Source organism: Pinus tabuliformis, chromosome 4_2 (genome assembly GCF_031772625.1).
Source record: "Pinus tabuliformis cultivar Carrire ecotype Pingquan chromosome 4_2, CPIR1, whole genome shotgun sequence".
Classification (NCBI taxonomy): Eukaryota; Viridiplantae; Streptophyta; class Pinopsida; order Pinales; family Pinaceae; genus Pinus; species Pinus tabuliformis.
The window spans coordinates 301,405,632-301,426,626 of NC_142304.1; positions in this window are offsets into that span (position 1 = coordinate 301,405,632).

Genomic DNA, 20,995 nt, shown 5'->3' on the forward strand with positions numbered 1-20,995 from the left:
TCCCCCCAATTCTGGTCCATTAATGCTTTCTTAGCAGCAGATTTTCCCAAATCTTGCCCATAAATAACGTCTTAAATGCCCGTCACCCGCTCTAGTTGGCCTCAAATCAAGCATCCCATTGTGAATAGTGACTTCAACGGTCACTTTACGGCCAATCCACGCGACAGCGTAGCCCTCTGTGTGCAGTTGCGGACCCTGTGACACTTGAATTCTGCACGCATCCCTAATATCATGTAGCTCCTCGGCAATATAGTTTATATTCCCACGCTTCCTTTCAACTGCCTGAAGCACTAAGACTATCCTTTCTGCGATTAGTTTGGTGGTTGCACCACCCATTTGGGGCTCCATCCCGTCCTCCACCATGGTTCGCAGAGAATCCCCACCTTCCGTTGTTGTGGTCAACATCGCGCACCTTACCACTTACAACGTGCCACCCTAGTCACTATGATTGGCACTATGCGGTCCAAGCCAAGGCAGCAAACTAACCAGTTCAAGCCGATAGGTCGCAAACTTGTCAGTATGATCATACACACCTTGCCTTACCATCCTTGTTTCTTTGAAAAATGCTTCCTTGATCTTGTCCTCTAGTTTCTTGACCTTTGCATCCATCATAGCTCTTGTATTCCTTAATTGTACCCTTTCTTTTTCAAGTTCATGGAGTCTAAAGTTTCCCCGTCGGATTTCTTCCTCAAGTTCTATGTGTTCTGTTTCATGTGGTTGTATGATTCCTCCATTCTGGGCTTCGCAGGCCGTCATATCTACGAATGCTACTATGCACAGACTAGGCTTTTCATGCTCCATAGGGATTACAACATCTGCTTCATACTTCAGGGTCGGAAGTGCTTGCATGGTCAGGTTTTTGCACATGGTCCTATAAGCCCATATAACCGCTGGTAAGTGCAGGTCCCAGTCAGTGCATCTCACATGGAGGACCGTGTTTAGCACTTCACACACCTTGTCAAAGGCTTCCCCGCATATAATGTTTGGCAGGCTTGGTCTTATCATACTTCGTCGTTCGCGCCCTCGCCTTGCCCGCTCCTACTTGTTGTTCCTATTTACTAGCGTGAGGACAATGTGCGTTTGTGCAGGCTATGTACCATACACCTACACCCATTCGGAAAGGTGGGCATTCAGGTTATTTCGTCCATCATACCTGGCTTCCATCCGTATCTGAGGCTTTCCAAACCGTATGAGCATCATCCTTCTACATTCCTGCCAGTCCTCAAAATCCTGCTGGTGCGTACCCCACCACCTTGTGGATGTAGCGCATAGTGCCCATTTTAGAGTGCCGAAATGCTTCTATTCCAATACTTCTCTTTCAAATTTATTCAGGAAATCCCCTACCGTGGTTAGTCCATCATACATAGGCAGATCTCTTGCTTCTATTACTACACAACGTAGTGACTTTATCACCATGTTGCAATTGAGTGTGGTTACCTCGTGCAACCGATTATGCCATCGTTCTATTTCCTCGTCTGAATCTGATGTACAGGAGCTTTCGTGTTCCCATGAAATCCCGCCATCTACTGTAGGATTCACCCAATCCTGTCCTCGAGCGGTTATCTTGTAGATACAATCTAGATCGTTGTCAATCTCATCGTCGCGCACTGGCTCTATGTAGCACGATCCTTCCGCAGGGTCTTAAGGTACCACTACGTGCAATGAATTTTTCTAAAAAATCATCTTGCACTTCTTTATATTTATCACTCTGTTCATATCAGTGGCCCAATCTATTCCCAGTAGTGCAGGATAAGGCTTGCTGTCATAAAAAATCTCTATCACTTAGAAATATACAAGCGTGCTCACACCTTCAATGTCTACCGTTATTCCCTGCAATCTCCCCATCGGTAGGATCTTTTGCTAGTTCGCCATTCGCAATTGAATAAGAGACCATTGCAACAAGGGCTTGCCCATGCATTCCCATGTCTTCTTTGGTAGTATGTTCGCGTCTGATCCTAAATCTAGAATCACTTGATCCATTTCATATTCCCCGATTTGCGCAATCAATCTCATCTCCCTTCTTGTTCGCGTCATGTGCTTCCTAAGCTTCCAAAATACCCGTAGTTCCCCTAATCCAATGCATTTAGTGATAAGTTCTTGCAGTCCCTTCACATCCTTGCTGTCGCACAATAGCTTCATGCATGTCTCCAGAAAGGTAGTAAGCATTAATGGATCCATCTCTGATTCTAGTTTGTCTTTACTACTTGAAGTGGAGGCCTCCATGAAGCTCTTCTTAGCTTCCATGAATGTCTCCTTTGCGTGATCCAAATCAAACTCTGGTTCCTTTGTTGGAGCCTCGCAGACCCAGGCACTTTCTTCTGGTTACTTACTTTTGTCATCTCCTTTCATGATACCACTTCGGAGCACAATGTTTACATTTGGGTCCTCCTCGCACGGCTCAGACCTCATCATTTGCAGGTTCTGGGTTGGGGGAGACTGGTGTATTACTTTATTGTGAAACCTTGCTATCAGTGTGGGGCAGTCCTCTATCTCATGATCAAATTGGGTATAATATAAACATGATGCTCTTGTCGGATTTGTACAATCATGGGCATAGTGTCCCGGCCCTCCTTAATTGTAACAAATCAGCTGTCCGCGACCCCTTCCTAGTCCCATTCCACCTGGACCTCGTTCGAGCCCTTGAAATCCAGTGCGCTCCATCCCTGCATTTTGATCGAGGGCTTGTGTTTTGGTCTGAACTATGTAGGTGGGAGTCTGATCCATCATCAGTTCATAACTTCTACAAATGTGCTCATCATGGCCTACCGACCTACAGAAATTATAGAACAATTGTTGGGATGTCTGCATATACTTCTATAATAGGTGGTAATTATATGTAGCATGCTTCCCTCCTATCTAACAAATCACGCACCACAATGCAGGTGTCGTGCTTGGTCCCACCTATTCCTTTGGTCTCAGTGGCATTGGTCCTCCTCCCGCCAGGTAGTTCGCGAAAACTTGACAATGGTCCTTGTCATGTCCTTAGCCTTTGCATTTGATGCACCATACCTCCTCGCACGCTTCTGGGCAAGTTGTTCTATCTTGTTTCAAGCTCTGCATCTCGAGACATAAGTTTTTAAACTGTGTGTGGATCTGTTGCACTCCCAGGCTAGGATGGTGTATTGGGGTCTCGTGCAGTCTCATTGTAATCTCCAAGGCTTTGGCCTGAGTAGATAGCTTCTGTTGTGACAACGCAATCCTTATATGTGGTGTTAGTGATGCTTCAAACCATGTGCGGTGCTGTCCATCCATCAAGGTCATGTTGGCTTTGTGAATCATACCCTTCAGTCTTTGATCCAACTCCCAAGGGGTCTCACCTAGAAGCATCATGATTTCCTTAAACATGATAATCGATTGTGTCTCTGATGTTGGTATACTAAATTCCTTGTTTAGTGTAGCTTGGATATCTCCGATCCCTACGTTTGGATGGTCATTAGAATGCTTAATGTACCACGTTAGTGCGTGACCCTACAACACGCTTACCAATGTTTCCTTCTTTATGTTGTCATCTGTGACTCCTTGCGCTTCCCATACAACCTCTACCACAAACCAAAATTGGTCCAGATCTTCGTTCCCTACTCCTTTGAACACCGACAATTTTATTGCGCTCACCATATTGAACTGTGGTGGCGGCGGAGGTGGTGTGGGTGAATATGGGGTTGAAATGGTGAAGCTGGTGGAGGTGTGGGTGGGGCTGGTATGCGCAGAATTTGCTGCCTTATCAGACTGATCGCACTTCTTGGTAAAACTTTCACGAACTCTTCCTCGATTTCTCGTCGAGGCGAAATCAAGGGACTAGTCTCTAATTCTTCGCTATTTCTGTTTCTTTAGATCCTCCCACTTCACATAGCCCAAAACATCAATTTATTCACATAACCTGCTTTTCACATAGTAGCATTTTAATCCAAGTTTTCAAAGATTTAATGTATTTACCTTGCGGTCCTTTGAGGAAGTGTCGTTCTGCCTTATTGTAGCTAACTGTCATATCTACCGCGAACTCAGTGATAAACCCTTCTATTATTCGATCGAGCCAATGGTCCACAACGTGCACGATCTTGTCTTCTGATGCTTCTAGTCTTCACACCAACTCTAGAGTCCACACTGTTAGAGCCTAGATTTTCCTTAGGCTGAAAAGACAAGGTTCTAGGTCCACATCAAACCACGCTCAGCCTCGTAGCTAGCCCTACGAGGATAGGAGAGGGCTCTCTCCGGGTCGATCTCGACAAAAGACAAGCAATGGGGCTCGAGATGACTGAAATAAAAGCTAATTTTAGGCTAGGTATGAAGTACAAGGGTTTGTTTTGAGTTTTTGGGGGTTTTGTGTTGGAAACAGGGAAAGGCAAATTGGGCTCAGGGATGAGGCACAGTTTGTGTAGAGTTCTGATTGGTGCAAGGAAGGAAATCGTTTTGATGCTTTAAAGTGAGTGAATGGATAGATCAGATTGGTGAGGAGCTAAGGAGAGCAAGAGAGTCTCAAGAATTCTCCTTAAACAGATGAAAACATGGAAATTTAAACAAATTCAAAGGCAGAGCATAGCAGTTAATGGATTCTACCTTAATCACTCATTTGTTCAAATTCAGAAGAAGAGACAAGAAAATGATACACATAACACTAATGAACTTACAATTACTTAGAGAAGAACACCATAAAAACATAAAGCCACATGGATCCCAAACAGTGCTGCAAAACCTTGGTCTTTCCTTAGCCAAAAATGCAGAGATAGAATGTACAATGATATGCCAAAGCAATCCCTAGTGTCCAACCCTGAGAATGACTTAGAAATTACATAATATAGACAAGACAAAACTATTCCCTTGCCTCTATGGGTCGAGCTCATCATTCTAGGAGTTGTTTGAACCAATTCTAAACAAGGAATTGAAAACTAGGTAGTCAAACAACTTACCCCTATATGCTAGGAAACTGATTCATTCACTCACATTTCACCTTTTGGTGAATGAATCTTCTAGAAAAAGTAAAAATGTGCCAATATTAAATCATGGCTGTCAAATTACATCATGAAAAGTCAAGAATAAATTCAAGAAGCAAAACTGGTCAAAACTGGGCGAATTGCTGAGCTGAACAGTGAAAAACAAGCCAAAATTCTCTATGCGCCGTGCCAAAATCTGTATGCATCGCGCCACTTTGAGGTTGAGTTTGTGGCACTTCCTGAAGTCAAAATTGAGCCCACGTGTACTTTTTGGAAAGCCCTACCTTTTTAATTTCCAAACAAAGTGGAATTTCTGAATTTGGTGCCCATTTGCCCCTCCAAAACTTCAATCTCCAAGACTGCTTCCTGTGTGTCAAAATAGGGGCAGTGAGGTCATTTTTTGACTATTTTTGACCTCCTGAGAACTCAAAACTTGCCCAAGCTTCTTGGCCATGCACCAGCAGTCATGATTTTTCATGCCAAATCTAAAAATGTAAACTTTTTTCAATTTGGAGCTCCCTATCAAAAGATCGCGCCACGTGGCGCAACGCACAGGGAGAAAAACCCTGTTTTTGTGCAAAAAATTTCCAAAATGAAAAAATTGCTCCAAATTTCTTGAAATTTGGACTGAAGGTCCTCATCAAGAATCATGCTCAGCCAAAGAGGCTTTGGCCAAGATTCGGAGTCTATCCTCCATTTTATGGCATTTTAGTGCCCTCCTATTGCATGCAGTTTCAATTGTAAATTCACTGTCTTGGTCATATAATGTATCGGTGCCCGCCTCCATGGTGTTGAAAGTCTATGCCAAGTGTATGTTTGGTTTGTTGAGAATGAGAAATGAGAACTTGGTGTATTTTTTCAATGCAAAATCTGTGCCAAAGGGAAATGAGGGACTGTGGCAAAAATGGGACAGTGGGAAAAATGAAGTCTTGCCAAGTGGCTTGCCAAGTGGTAGTTTGCCCTTTAAGGATTTGACAAACTTTGGAGGAGGGGACAACCACTGAATGTTGGAGTAACTTGGGATTTTAAAAATGAGATGGGGAAATAGGAATGATAGGGAATGATTTGACTTAGCGATAGTAAAAAGGGGCTTAGGAGTGAGTGAGGGAGCTTTAGGGATAACAGCTAGGGTTTGGGATAGTGAGAGTTAGGAATATAGGGTTAGTGAATTTAGGGATATGGGAATTAGGGATATGGGGATGAAACTAGAAAATGAATGTGGGAAATAAAGAGTGTGGAAGTGAGGGAATGGAATTTGGCAACAAAGCACCAACTACAAACCCTAAGCACTTGTTTGTGAGCACAAATTGCAAGGTGTTAGGGTTTGAATTTTCTTTTACACAACCACCATAAATTGCATGAAAAACTCCTTCACTAGCAAGGAAGAGGGCTTAAATTACTTGCACACTAGAAGAGTTGAGTGATTTTGGAAATTTGAGGTAGTTTTTGAGAGAAATCAGGCTTTTTAGCCTAGCGTGCCATGCCAGTGTAAATTTACACTGGAAATTGCTGCCTAATGCGCCGCGCCTTCCCAGTGCGTCTCACTTTTTCCAGGCGACTTTTGGAAGCCTTCACGATGTCCAAATTGGGTGTAGGATATCTCGTTGGAAAGGTATTTGAGTATAATTTCCAAACCAACTAGAATTTTTTAATTTGGAGTCAATTTTCTCTGCCAAAAATCAAATCTCCCAAGACTGGTCAAAATGTGCCAAATGAGGTTGCCTGAAGGCAGAGTGTTGTTGCAGTCAACTATTGAAGGTGTTCCTCAACTCCAAATTTAACTCATGATAGCTCATTGGAAATATATTTGTGTCTAGTTATCATTTGAATCATCAAGCAAGTCATTTGACCAACAAAGCTAGGAGAAAACTTGATTTTCCCAAGGTCACTTCAGAGGTGCATCAATTCTCCCAAGGCAACTGTATTTTTGACATTTCTCTAAAACCATGACACCTGTGTAAAAATTGAAGGAGTTTTTTCTTCCTTGGCCTATTTTGGACAAAAATGCTCTCATGTTTCCCAAATTCATCTTTTATTGCTCAGAAGCATCATTTGAGTAAAACCTATCTCGATGTGTGGAACAGGGGATTTGTCTAAATGAAGCGAAATGAAGGGGATAACGGGCTTCTAAATTATTGAGGAAATTTTTGGAAGTAGGGAGGGATGTTAGGAATTAGGGGAAAGTGGAATTGCCAAGATTGACTGAGGGGAAGGGGTCCAAAAGGGATAAACATAGGCCCAACCTAGAAAATAGGGTTTGTAGCAAGAAACTAGGGTTTGTGCGAAAACGAGGAATTTGGGGGATCTCAGTGACGAGAAGTGTTTAATAAGGTACATTAAGGATATGGGAAGGTGTATGAACATCAGGATACAGTTTTTGCCAATGATTTGACCATCCAAGAGAAATTGCCTTCAAAACCCTAGGAGAGGGAAATGACTTTACCTAGGCGCAACTGAAGCATGAACAAGGTGTAAAATGACCCATTGGAACTTGACATGATAAAGACAACCCTTTGAATGATGGCACACTCATCTGAATGGTGACATAGACCGAAATTTGGACAACTTTGAAAGGAGTGAAATCAAACCCTAGACCTAATGCCTAGCGACCAAATTTTACTTGAAGACTCACTGAAGTGATAAAATTTGACCTTGACAACTTAAAATCACTTTGTAAGGGCATGTTTGATCACTGGAGGAAGGATGGAAAGACTGACACTAACACACACAATAGATTTTTCAAGCCTACACCTTCCTTGATTGTCTGCTAGCTTTGCGATCCACTCGTACAACTCAGAGGGGAAGGATGCAAAGAAAATTTCATGGATTTCCATATATAAGTAGCACTCTAACCATTGTTCCTTCAACACTCATGGAGTCCTATTTTCCTGTGCCACGAACTCGTGAATTTTCCTGTCCAACCACCCTTCAATTTATTTCTTTATCGGATTTCAATGACATGACACCAGACATCCCTTATGCAGATCCCTGTCTCGGCAACATAACCATTTGTTGGCCTGTTGGGGCATGACCTAGGTTTACAGGTGGTTTAGCCAAACAAATCCCAGTAGTACTGGCCCTTTCAACAACAGTCCGCAGAGCACGGACTGAGGTCTCACCCGAAGTAGTATCGGAGGGTGCTAGAACTAGGTTTCCGCACCCTGGGGATGTCTGATGAGTTCAAGTGGTTCACGGTTCAACCCTGCACATGGGTCACTACACGCACTTACCTGTGCCTCGCAGCTTAAGGGGCTGCCTTCGCGCAGTGCTAATTGGGGTCCAAATGTTGTTATTACCTAGATCTTACGAGTGTTACACTGTTAGATGATTATTTTAGCCCAATCGAGAGTTTTAAGTTATACTGTAACAATATAAATCATTCATACAAGTGTGCACAGTAAATAAACAGTATATTTGCAATTGATATCAAACATGTAATAACTCAAGAAAATATACATAGAATTTGGATAAAACTTCTCTTTATTATTCTCTTCTTCAGTTATAGACTTGACTCTGCTTTGTAGACTCAGGTGCAGAGGTCCGCGCACTCAGCTGCAGAGTACTAGGCCTCTGCGCACTCAGTTGTAGAGCCTTTTCCTATTCTACGACCCAAGACACACTTAGCTACTCAAACTCTTACTTCACTTCACTATTCTTCTATGTCATTCTATTCTCCATTCCTTCGTTTCTTTTACATTTAGAGTCTCACTCTATTTATACAATCCCATGGTCTGTGGATCATGGGTAGGCCGACATTAAATCCAAAACTAGGGCGGACAACCCTATGACTCTAACATACTTCCATGCCCACAATTCACGGGGCTTTACAACATTATTCGGTCACAACATGGGCTTTGAGCCCCAAAACATGCCTCGGGGAGATTCAATTCCCAACAAAAGAGATGTGTGATGTCACATCACTAGAATCCGGCCAAGAAAGAAATTGAAAAGTGGTTAGATCAAAAGAATTAGGAGTTTTCGGTGCAAGAAAATAGGAATGTGTGCCTGTCAAAGGAAGAGTGGTTGAACAGGGATCTATATATAGAGATACACGAAATATTCTTCTGCACTTTTCCCATTGAACTGTACGAGTGGCTAGCTAAATTGACATCTAGCCAAGGCATGTGGAAGAATGTTAATCCTATAGCGTGGACTCCTAAATTAGTGCGATGATTAGAAGCCTCTGAAAACCAGATCGAGTGGGCTATTGATCATTGGCTTGATTGGATCCTGGGGGGATTTGTTACAGAATTCACAGTTGATACCTCAATCATCTACAACAAAGCGGACCAAGATTTTTCAAAGGACTACGAGGTAAGTATTTAAGATCTTTGAATACATGGATTAAAATGTTTTTATGTGAAAATGGGTTATGCCATTTCCTTGGTGGTCGGAGCTATGTGAAGTGGCAGACTCTTTAGAGATCAAGAAAGATCAGGTCTAAAATATAGCCCGTTGATCGGACCTCCTTCGAGTGATGAGGAGGGAGCGGTACATGCCTCACTACAGAGTGTTGTCCAACAGATAACACAGGGTTTTCTGTGAACACATCACCCATCCATTCCACCCCCACCTCCACCTCCACCGCATACACCTTCTCCCAGACCTCCACCTCCACCACCTCCATTCAACATGGCAAACACTATGAAACTGCCGATTTTCAAGGGCATCGGGAGTGAAGATACAGAGAAATTTTGGTTTTTTGCGAATGTTGTGTGGACAACACATTAGATTATTGATGACAATATAAAGAAGGCACAATTTGTTACTGCTCTGTAGGATCACACATTGACTTGGTATATTAAGTACTGTTCTGATAATCCTCTCGAATCGCTAGCAGAAACTAAGGCTTCTTTAAACAAAGAGTTTAGTAAGCCGAAGTCTGACTTGCATTCAGTAGTTGGATTAAAGGAAATCACGATAAGGGTTTATGAGACACCTTGGAATTTAGATAAAAGGTTGAAATGTCAATTTTGAGAAGCTAACATGCAACTCACAGATGGTCAGCATCGCAGATGGTTTATAGATTTTCTTCTACCCCACCTGAGGATTGCTCTGTTGCAACAAAAGATAGGAACTTAGGTAGAAGCCTTCGAAATCGCGATGAGGCTACATGCAATGCCTATTCACGATGTGACCTTGGGGGTACAATATATTCACTCTCATTTACAGAGCCTCTGCTTAGAATTGTAGAGCTTGAAGAAATATAAGGAGACTAAACCAGAGGTGTGCGCGGAAGTCTGGTGTATGACGTGCAAGATCCAAGGGCATGATAACGACCACTATCCTTTATTAGTGAATTATATTACAATAGGGGGACTAATTCATCTAAAGTCGGAAGCCCCAACAGGGCCGAGAATGGGGGTTGCACTATGGTGCGCTATTTGTCAAGTCACTAGACAACATGTGACAGATAACTGCCATTTACTTCAAAAGTTCATCTAGACACCTCGGCGGTTGTTTTGCAACTTCTGCAAATCTGTGGGCCATGATGAGTGCCTCTGTTTGAGCTATGAGATCATGATGGAAAGACCACCTACATGCCGATTCAAGCATAAACTCGGCCTCCAGATTAGGGCATGTGGAGGTTAGCAGGGAAGAGGACAAGGCTACAGAGGAGGAGGACCTTGTAGAGGCCATGGTCAGGTTATCTGCTATAACTATGGAATGCCAGGGAACTACACGCGAGAGTGCCAGAATCAGACATGCCTGTCATGTTAGTAATTCAGTTTGTTTGACCATACTATAGAAGAATGCCCGATGCTGATAGCTAAGATGTAGGAGAATAAATCGTAGCCTCAATAGCCTACGCATAATTTACACATGATGAGAGCTGAGCCCCACGAAGAGGATCAGAGTGTGAATATAGTGCTTAGAAGTGGAATAACAACTGACAATGATAAAGAAAAACAACCTGAAGAGGATGGATGGGTCTGCAAGGCCCCAGAAAAGGAAGTTGGTTTTGATCTGAAGCATGTTAAGGAAACTTTTATGGAAGCCAAGAAGAGCTTCGTTGAGGCCTCCACCTCAAGAAGCCAGAACAAAGTGAAAGAAACCAGCACGCCTATAAAGGTTGATCCCTCTATCCTTACCACGTTCTTGGAGACCTGCATGAAACTGTTGCGTGATAGCAAAGCTGTGAAAGGCATCTAGGAGTTAATAAAAAAATGTGCCAACAAAGAGAACGTCCTTGATGGACACTACGTAGTTAGAAAAATTGGCAAACATAAGGCAAGAACGGGGTGCGAGATGAGGCTCACCGTGCAGATAGGAGATTATGAGATGGACCGGGTCATCTTGGATTTGGGGTCTGATGCAAACGTTTTGCTCAAACAAACATGGGAAAGGATGGGGAGACCTGTGTTTTATTGGTCTTGTATTCAACTCAGAATGGTGAACCAGTAGAAAATCATCACCATGGGATGATTATATGGAGTCACAGTTGATATAGAAGGTACACACACGATGGTCGACTTTGAAGTTATAGAGATCGTTGATGACAGTAATCCATACCCCGCACTCTTGGGAATTGACTGGGCCATTGATATGAATGGGTCATCAAATTGAAGAAGAGGACAATGTCATTTGAAAGGAAATCGCTTCAGGTTGTAGTACCATTGGACCCTTCAGAAGGGATGTGCTATATTGAACCAGTCCATGATTATGAAGAAAGTGAAGATGAACTGGATCAGATCTACAAAATAATAGTGCGAGATAAAGAATGGATCAATCCGATGGTCAGATGGGAGGATCACATGGGATCCAAAGAGTTCCTACACCTCTGATTCAGACAAAGAGTTGGAAAGTTGGTAGAATTAGCTACATGAAGTATCCACACTGCAGTGAAATATGATGACGAAGTCATTGTGCTGTGTCTTGTCAGAGGTAAGAAACTTACCCTATTATGATGGGTTAACTGACATGGATAGGTTTTTGGATACATTTGAGCATGAAGTCCCCAAGGATCACCGCTTCCAAGCATTAGATTTGGCATTGTGTGCTACACCCGCACGATGGTGGGGTACACACAAGGACAACTTTGATGGAAGGCAAGATTACAGAAGAATGATGAGGTTATGGTTTGGGCATCCTAACACTAGATTGACTAAGAAATATAGCAGGAAGGATGATCTGCATGACCACTTAGCAAAATGGACTAAAGCTTGGGGAACGAAGCCGCAGCCGGAGTGGGTTCACATCTTTTTCCATAGTTTGGATACAATTCCCATGAACTGGTATCGGGAAACGGAGCTCCGCCATCACACCGTGGAGTGGGATATATTAAGGGAAGGGTTTTTATTGACCTTCAACTTTGAGGACGGCTTTGTGAGAACCAATGAAGCCCCATAAGATATTAAGGAAATTATCTTCAAAACGCCACAAGAACCTATGGAATGGGTCCAACGAGATTGGAGCACCAAGCTGCGCCATGCACTGGAATGTTGCTGAAGAGGAGGATGAAGATCTGAGAAACATTAATATTCTAGAGGCAGAAGGGCATCGTGAAGTAGAGGGCCAACAAATAGACAACCTGGATGTCACCATGCCATTGAAGATGTTATCACTTTGATAATTCCCTTGAAGTAATAAGAAGGAAAAACCAATGGTAACCACAATACACTTTTGGAGATCAAGACCTAGCCTTCCTGATGCTCAAAGAGGACTCTCTCTCTAAGATTTAACTTTGTTTTAGTTAAGATGTTTTTAGGCTAGCTATGATTGTTTAAGGGGTTTTTTTATTTTGTTTGACATTGGGTGGTGGGATCTTCTTAGACAGATGGATAAATTGATGTGTTTTAGACCATTAGGCTATGGAGTCAACTAATAAGGAAGCAAAACTAGATTAACTCACTAAATGGGATGTTCCAAGGGAAAGATAGCAGAGTCTATTTCAGATGTTTGAGACAGAGGGGTGAAAGGGTTTCACTCGAGGTGAAAGAGCAGTTAAGGATTCTCAGACTTGGATAACGAATGAGGAATGAAGGGGTAATCAAAGATCAAAGGGAAATTAAGAATCCTTTAACCTAGATTATGATTTGTTTAATCCAAACCAAAGAGAAATTAAGAATTCTTTAATTTAAATATCAGAAGAAAACATTCAAAGGCATAACTTTTAAGACAGAGTGTTATTAAACAAGTTCTGAAATATTATTCCAGTTATGACATTTAGATTGAGAAACACATAAGATTATGAATAAAAATTGAGAAAAATGACAATAACACATGAAAATACTTGTCTGAAATTTGCTCAACACATGAATCCTTGGAAAAGTCTGATCTTTATTTATCAATCTAGCTTGTTGGCTCATTAACTAATACAATAACCTTCTAGGTCTTCTTGATAAAAAATTCTATATAAATGTCTAACAGAATGCACACTACATACTTCGAACTGTGAAGTATTTATACAAAAGTTTATTACAAAATATCTCAAACTAATTTGAGATTTAATCTAGGAAAAAATAATATATTCTTGCAAGAAGATAGAGACAGCTATTGAACTATTTCATGTTGTCCCTTTTATTTTTGTACTTCTGTCTTTTAAGCTTTGATTTTTATCCCTTTATGCTGCTTTTTTGTTTGATCTTTCACGTTGGAAGCTTCATTTACTTTAGGCTTTCATCTGATACACTTTGACCCTGCTAATCTCTCTTCATCCTTTTACCATGCTATTTTACTTTTATTGTACATTAACCATTTTATTGCATATTTCTATAGTAAATCAGTTAATTTCTCCCATGTTTCAGCATAAGGTAATTGGATTTTTAGCATCCTCCTATATATTTCATCTGCCTTGGTGTATTTGGAAAAATTAGGCTTATTGATAAACAAGTGTTTTACCTCATGCTGGAGGTAAAACAAGTTTTCAAATGTCTGGTATAGTACTTTTCTTGTTGGAAATGCCTTCATTGATGATGTATTCACCTAATCCTTTGCTAACTCTATGATTTTATTGTTATAATCCACCTGTGTCATGAGCTTGTCATTTATCAGTAAGGGATTGGGTAATCCCTTCTCTCTCAAAATTTGGAACTTGGCCATAAATCTGTCAATGGCTACCTGCATATTCTGACACTTGTCCTCCAAGTTTTGCATTAAGTTTCTCTTGGAGAGGACCTTTCTGACCTCCAAAATTGTCTCTGTTCTGTCCTCTATTTCCAATTCCTGAAGCTCATACTTATTCTTGCTGTTAAGGAACTGTATAATTCTGGTAGCTTCTTCTCGCATTTGTCCTAATTCTTCCTTTACTTTCTGGATGGCCAAATATCATTGACAAAGTCAATGATATTGGCCCATAGCTATTCCTTAGCCTGCCCAAGGGGTTCTTTCAGTGTCAAGTCCTTTTCCAGGGCTTTCAATCTTTCACTCATCCTGGCAGCCTTTTGTACTTCTTCCTTGTGCATGATTTTAGCAAGCTTGTAGTCAGTTTCCAATCTTGTCACTTTCTCTTTGAGCTTATTCATCTCTGTTTTCTATATGGACTTTTCTTCCATAGATTTAACCAACTTTGCTGCTTCATCACCTGATGTACTTGTTTCTGATGTAGATTCTGTAGAAACTGGTTGTGCTGTGGCCATTGGAGCTGTGGGAGCCAATGAGGCTGCCAATGTGGAAGGAACAGTCGTTGTAAATGCTGGGATGAAATTCAGTGAGGTAGTGCCAAGATCAGTTTGTTTTAATTGGATTAGGCTATCCAAATCCTTTCTGTCTACCTCAACTGATAATTTAGTTGAAGGACTAAGTCCATCAACTCTTCATGTCTTGTTTGGCTTTCCAAGAATTCTTGTGTCTGAGGGTGCTGCAGCTGAGGTATTTTCAACTGTTTCTTGAGTGCTGCAATGTCATAATTCTTCTTTTTGATCAGTTGTTCAGTAGATTTGGTGTCTTTGGAATCATGTCCCAATTCAATTACCAAGTTTTACAAAGACTTGATTCTGGTGTCTTTGGCCTATGAGGAGGCCTTTTCCAACTGATACTGGGTTGAGATGTTATTCAATGAATTATGCAACTGATGGGAAGCTATAGATTTTCCTGTAAGGGTGGAGTAAATCATTTCTCCAACCTATTTGTGAAATTCAATTTGGTCATTGGGATGAATATCCCTTGCCAATACCTAAAAATCAATCTTCTTGAAATCTATTGATGTTCTTGGTTGTTGTAAAGTTGGATTTATGGACATTTACATCTTTCCTTCCTTGATGTCAAAAGCTGACATCAACCTAGTTTGATTGGCGGGTGTAAGCTTGAGATACTGTGCATTAGATTGTGCCTTTAGTTTCTCATTTCTCATTTTGATTTCTTTGAACATGTCCTTAATGTCCTTATCTCTATCAGCAAGTTTGTTAAATGAGGAGACTTCCACACTAAGCTGCCTTTCTAAAATTTGAGTCTGTGATGTAGATGGCTCATGTGTTTCTCCAGATGGAGTTGTGCCCTTGCTCATGTCTAACTCAATATTAGTTATTTCTATTGAGCCTTCTGTGTCTTCCTATTCTGAAATAGGATTGAGCCTAAGCCTTTTTCTCTAGCTGGCTTCATACTGTACATTGGATGTGTCCATACCTGAACTGGAGGCTCCCTCTCTGTTCCTTTTTGGACTCTTTTCCTCATTCTGAGGAGTTTGCAAAATAGTAGGGGTACTCATGGTTCCTTCTTGATTTGGTACCTGCAGGAATGAGCTTTCATCAAGTTGTCTCTCTAAATCAAACAAGGTATTTTCAACATCTACCTTTGTACTATCCTTGTCTATGAGAGTGTTTTCCAACCACTCAGATTGATTGGCATATCTCTCTATTTCTGGTATGGGGTGATGAATGTAAGGTCCCAATTTGACCTTTTGTCTTAGTTTGGTTATAAACCCTTGGGGGTCATACCTCCATATGAAACTGTTTTGGAACTTCATTTGTTGCAGAATTTGATCTGCTTCCTACCCTACTTCTCTAGAATTGCAAATGAAAGGGCCTAACTAATTTTTGACCTTGAACTGAGTTCTTTTCTTGGCTGAGACAAAGTTGACATCATCAGAGTTCATTATCTGCCTATAATACTCTAGAGAAAATAACCTCATGGGGAGGTATTTGGGCAGTTTGTATGGGGCAAGCTGGCAACCATAGATTCTTATTTTGGTGAGGTTTTGGTAAAGGTAGCAATCTCCCACCTTACTTTGCTTGGACAATTGGAGCACTCTTTTTATCTCTTGGGTTATTCTGGGTGGAGGGCTTCTTGTTAGCATGGTCATGACTGGATGGAAAAAAAGGTCAATGAAGTTTGTGTAGGTGTATGGTGATGAATACCTATGGAATAATGGTGTCCAAAATATGACTGACCTGGGCTGGCCTTTAGCATCCAGCTTCTGAATGGTGAAGGGAAATCTGTGTGACTGATAATACAAAAACATGTGGTATAGTACAGATGAGTACTTAAATACTCTTTCATTGTGCATTCTAGTAAATTGTTCATGCATCCTTTTAGCTATGAACTGGGCATAATTGTACAAAGTAGCAGGAGGCTTTCCTAGGATGAAAATGGACATGAAGGCTAGGATGAGCTCATCAACAAATTCATATGTGGTATAGCCCAATATAAATGATATCATAGTTACAATTTGTTTGCCCCTTTTAGAGAAAATGGTAGAAGCATATGGAGGGGCATCTTTAGGAATGTGATACTCTTCTAAAATGAAAGTTTGGAATATTTGGGCCAGTCTAGATGGACTCAATTTGGTGTACTAGTCTAACAAATCCCCAATGGAGAGTGGGGTCAGGTTTGGACTTGGTTGGACTTGTAGCATCTCATTGATTGACTCAGCTGTAATAGTAAACAAGACATTTTGGTTAGGGGACATTATAGCTCTTTGGTTGGGAATGTAATAGGCATGGCACATATGGACTATCTCAGGAAAGATATGTAATTGTGGAAACTGGTATTTGGGAAAATTGGAGTCGCAAAGGCCAATGTCATCATAATGGTTTATATATCTATCCTTACTCAAACAATGAATTTTGAGCAGGAGTTGATAGGCACTTGTGTCTTTGATTTGAAAATCCTTGTCCTCCAGGGGAAGGTGGTCAAGGTCCAAATGAGGGATCGTGATAGGTCTGACATCCATGGCGATGGGGGGCAACCATAATTTAGTTCTTGTGGATTTGAATTTGGAAATATAGATTTGTATGAGAGGTTTTGAAGGAAACTTGGAAGCTTTCAGAAGGGTTTGGGCACAAAATTTAACTTTTAAAAGTAATTTCAATTAATTTTACTTAATTAAAACACTTTAAAGACTAAATGTTTTCAAATTGAAAGGGTGTCTGTTAATTTGTCTTCAAATACCTAGAATTTGGGTGAATTAACTTCAAATTCGGTGTTCTCGGCAACTGTAGAAGGTTGAATGAGCTCTGGTACAGATTGAGAGCTTGGTTGGGGTCTCTACAACTTCTTCAGGATTGAAATTGAAGTCAATTGGCAAATTCAGCATTTATAGGTGTCGCAATGGTTTGCAGAGGTTTACAAAGAAATTGAGCGAAAAAGGAAAAATAGGGCTTATCGGCCTTTTTATTGAGCAATGGTCACTTTTTGGTGGGTAAATTACAAATAAACAATGGGCGATTTTTCAGGTTGGGCGAGGAGGTGGTTTTCCATGCCATCGCACTGCTTTTTTGGGTTGGGCAGGGAGGTGGTTTTCCAAGCCATCATACCGCTTTTATGGAGGAAGTGGTATTTTGGAGAGGTCACCCGATCTATGCTAGCGCTTGACACGTAGCAGATAGGGGGCTAGGAAAAACCACTTTATTGGGCGGGTAAAGGTCAGACATCAGGTGAACCTGATATGGCTGTGGACAATTGGATTTGAGTGCTAACGATCGGACGGTAATCGGGTGATAGATGTGCATGGATGAAATGGGCAATGATTTCGGGGGGGGGGACGAGGGCTTTAATCCTTGGCGGTTTGGGATTATTTACGAGTTAATGATGGGATTAAATAATCAGGCGAGGCTTAATGATGGGATTACTTTAGCTTTACCAAGAAGTGGTGAATTAAGTGGGTTTTGTCAGGAATATGGGGTAAAAGTATAGTTTATAGCTAAACTAAGGGTTGGGGTATTATATACAAGATTTAATTTAATATGGGAAAAGGTATATCGGGAGCTATAGTATTATGTTAAAAATTAATATGAAATGAAATGAGGGGAGTGAACATACCCCTAAGCATAAATGTAATATTTGCGCATTTTATTCACATACACTTCATACTTAGGATAAAATCTTTTTGTGGGTATTTTGAATGAAATGGAATTCAACATGGGGTTGTTTTACTTTTCATAGGCAAATGGAGTTTAACCTTAGGAAAAAGGGGTTTTATTATGGTAATGAAGGGAAATGAATTTTATGAAAGGAATTCGAACACTTGATGTCCATAAGTCATTAAGCCGAGGGTCCGGTCCCATCAAAATTCAGAGAAATGCTCTGAGCCTTTATGACTTGAAGGATTTTTAGTACTAGAACTTACTTGTGGATGGGGAAATTAGTAAGTAAAGGGATGAAATGAATGAGGGGGGGTTAACTAAATGAACTTGTAAACCATTTTTTTTGTTTTATTAAATGCTCATGCACATTGAAACATATAATTAAGCATGATAAATGTGCTTTTGTCCAATCAACTTTATACTTCAGCAACCTTTCTTCTACTTACCCATTACTTACCCTAACATTTTTTCTTCACTTATTTGGGTGCATTTAGGCTAGCAGACCCTTATTATTTTCTTTTCTTTTATAAAAAAAAACTATCTACTTCTAACCTTATATCATCCAAGGGCTCAGATTAAACTAATGAGCTCCTTTTATTTTCTCTACCTATCTAATGATCTGCCAAGATTAAGTTGTTTGGTCAGATTTTATTCTCTAACTATAAACGTAAAATTCAAAGCATGAAATAGTCAAGATTAAGCAGTTTGACTACCATGGGTTGTGGCATGTATGACAAGCTGCACACAACCATTATTTAAGACAGTAAAACAGTAAAATAGTAGTGGCATTTAGACTTGCACACTTTCATGATCTATTTTTGTTTTTTTGGGGTCCATATATTTTCATTTTTTGATCTTTTCTTATTCTTTTTGTCCTTTGATATTTCTTTTTAGGACATACCCTCTTTACATTTTTTAGTTTTTAATATGGTAAAGATTTGCAGAAAGCAAAGGTATGTACAATATTACAGGGCTTAACCTTAGCCAATTCAAAATTATGAATCCTATCACTATATGACTCTAACATAAGACAAAGCAAGTAAACATTGGTACTGAAGCATAACCAAAATTTGCCAGGATTGGAGATTATTGGGGCGACACTAATGTGGATAAAGTTACTGAGTTACTCTGTGAATACTAGGATCTATTCCCTACCAATTTTTCGGATTTGAAGGGAATAGTAGGAGATTTGGGCGTTATGAAGATTACCTTGAAGCCGGACGCGAAGCCTATTAAATAGAGGCTATATCGCCTTAATCCTAAGTACGAGGAAAAGGTTCACCTAGAGTTGGATAAGATGCTGGAAAAAGGCATCATAGAACCGATTGAAGAATCTCATTGGGTGAGCCCGATGGTGGTTTAGGAGAAGAAGCAGAAGGACAAGATAAGGATTTGCGTAGACCTGCGAAAGTTTAATGATGCCTGTGTCCATGATCCATTCCCAACACCGTTTACCGATGAAGTATTAGATAATGTTGGAGGGAAGGAGGGCTACTCATTCATTGATGGGTTCTCTGGATATCATCAGATTAAGATCGCACCTGAGGATAGCAGCAAAATGACCTTCGCGGCAGAGTGGGGTTGTTTTTAGTACACTATGATGCCATTTGGACTCAATAATGTGCTTGCGATATTTTCTTGCATAGTTATTGCAACACTCAAGGAGTTCATCCATAAGTTCCTAGAAGTATATTTTGAGGACTAAACAATGCTCGGATTAGTAAAGCGCCATGTAGCAAGTTTGTGCCTGATGTTGGATACGTGTCACAGATACCAGATCGCGCTAAATTTGAAGAAATGCATCTTGTTAGGTCCCTATAATACTAGTGATTCCCCCATTACTATTGTCATTGTATCCCTTATTGTTATTATTGTGCCCCTATTGTCCCCATATTATTATTAGTGTGCCCCATAGAAACTCATTATTGTTATTGTTGTGCCCTTAGGTTATTACTGTTATGTCAGCTTGATTATATTGTGACCCCTTAGACTCCTATATATAGAAGGGAGGTTTTGTTATGAAACCAGCTCAAGAAAAGATAGAAAAGATAGATCAACGCCTTAGAATTCAGCCTGTTCGAGGGAGCAACCTCCTTTACATTACATAAATGAACAATTCTTGGATGATACAAATGACAAAACCTCCTTTCTATATATAGGAGTCTAAGGAGTCACAATATAATCCAGCCGACCTAACAATAATAATATAAAGCCACAAAAATAACAATAGAGGGATTCTATGGGGCACATAAATAACAATATGGGGGTAATAGGGGCACAACAATATAAATAAGGGGTATAACTACAATAGTAATGGGGTAATCACTAGTATTATAGGGACCCAACATGCCCCTCTCCTTCAAAAAAATATTGTCCTCAACGCTTCAGTAGTTCTGGATACTTCTGCATAAAATTCTCATCCTCCCATGTGGAATCTTCAGTGGATAAGTTCTTCCACTTGATAAGATACTCTGAAATTGATCGATTTCGTAGCTATCGAGTTCTTGTTTCTGTGAATGCTTCTGGTTCCAATATAATTTTTCCTTCCTCGTCAAGTTCTGGTAATATTGTTTGAATTGGGAGCTTGTCACCTATAACCTTCTTTAAACATGAAACATGGAAAACTGGATGCAATCGAGAAGCTGCAGGAAACTCCAATTTGTATGCCATAGTACCAATCTTTTGCAACACCTTGTACGGACCATAATACTTTGGTGATAATTTATTATCCTTCTTAGCTTGCTTTAGGGACATTTGCTTATATGGTTGTAGCCGTAGGAATACCCAATCACCTACATCAAAACTTCTTTCACTACGATGTTGATC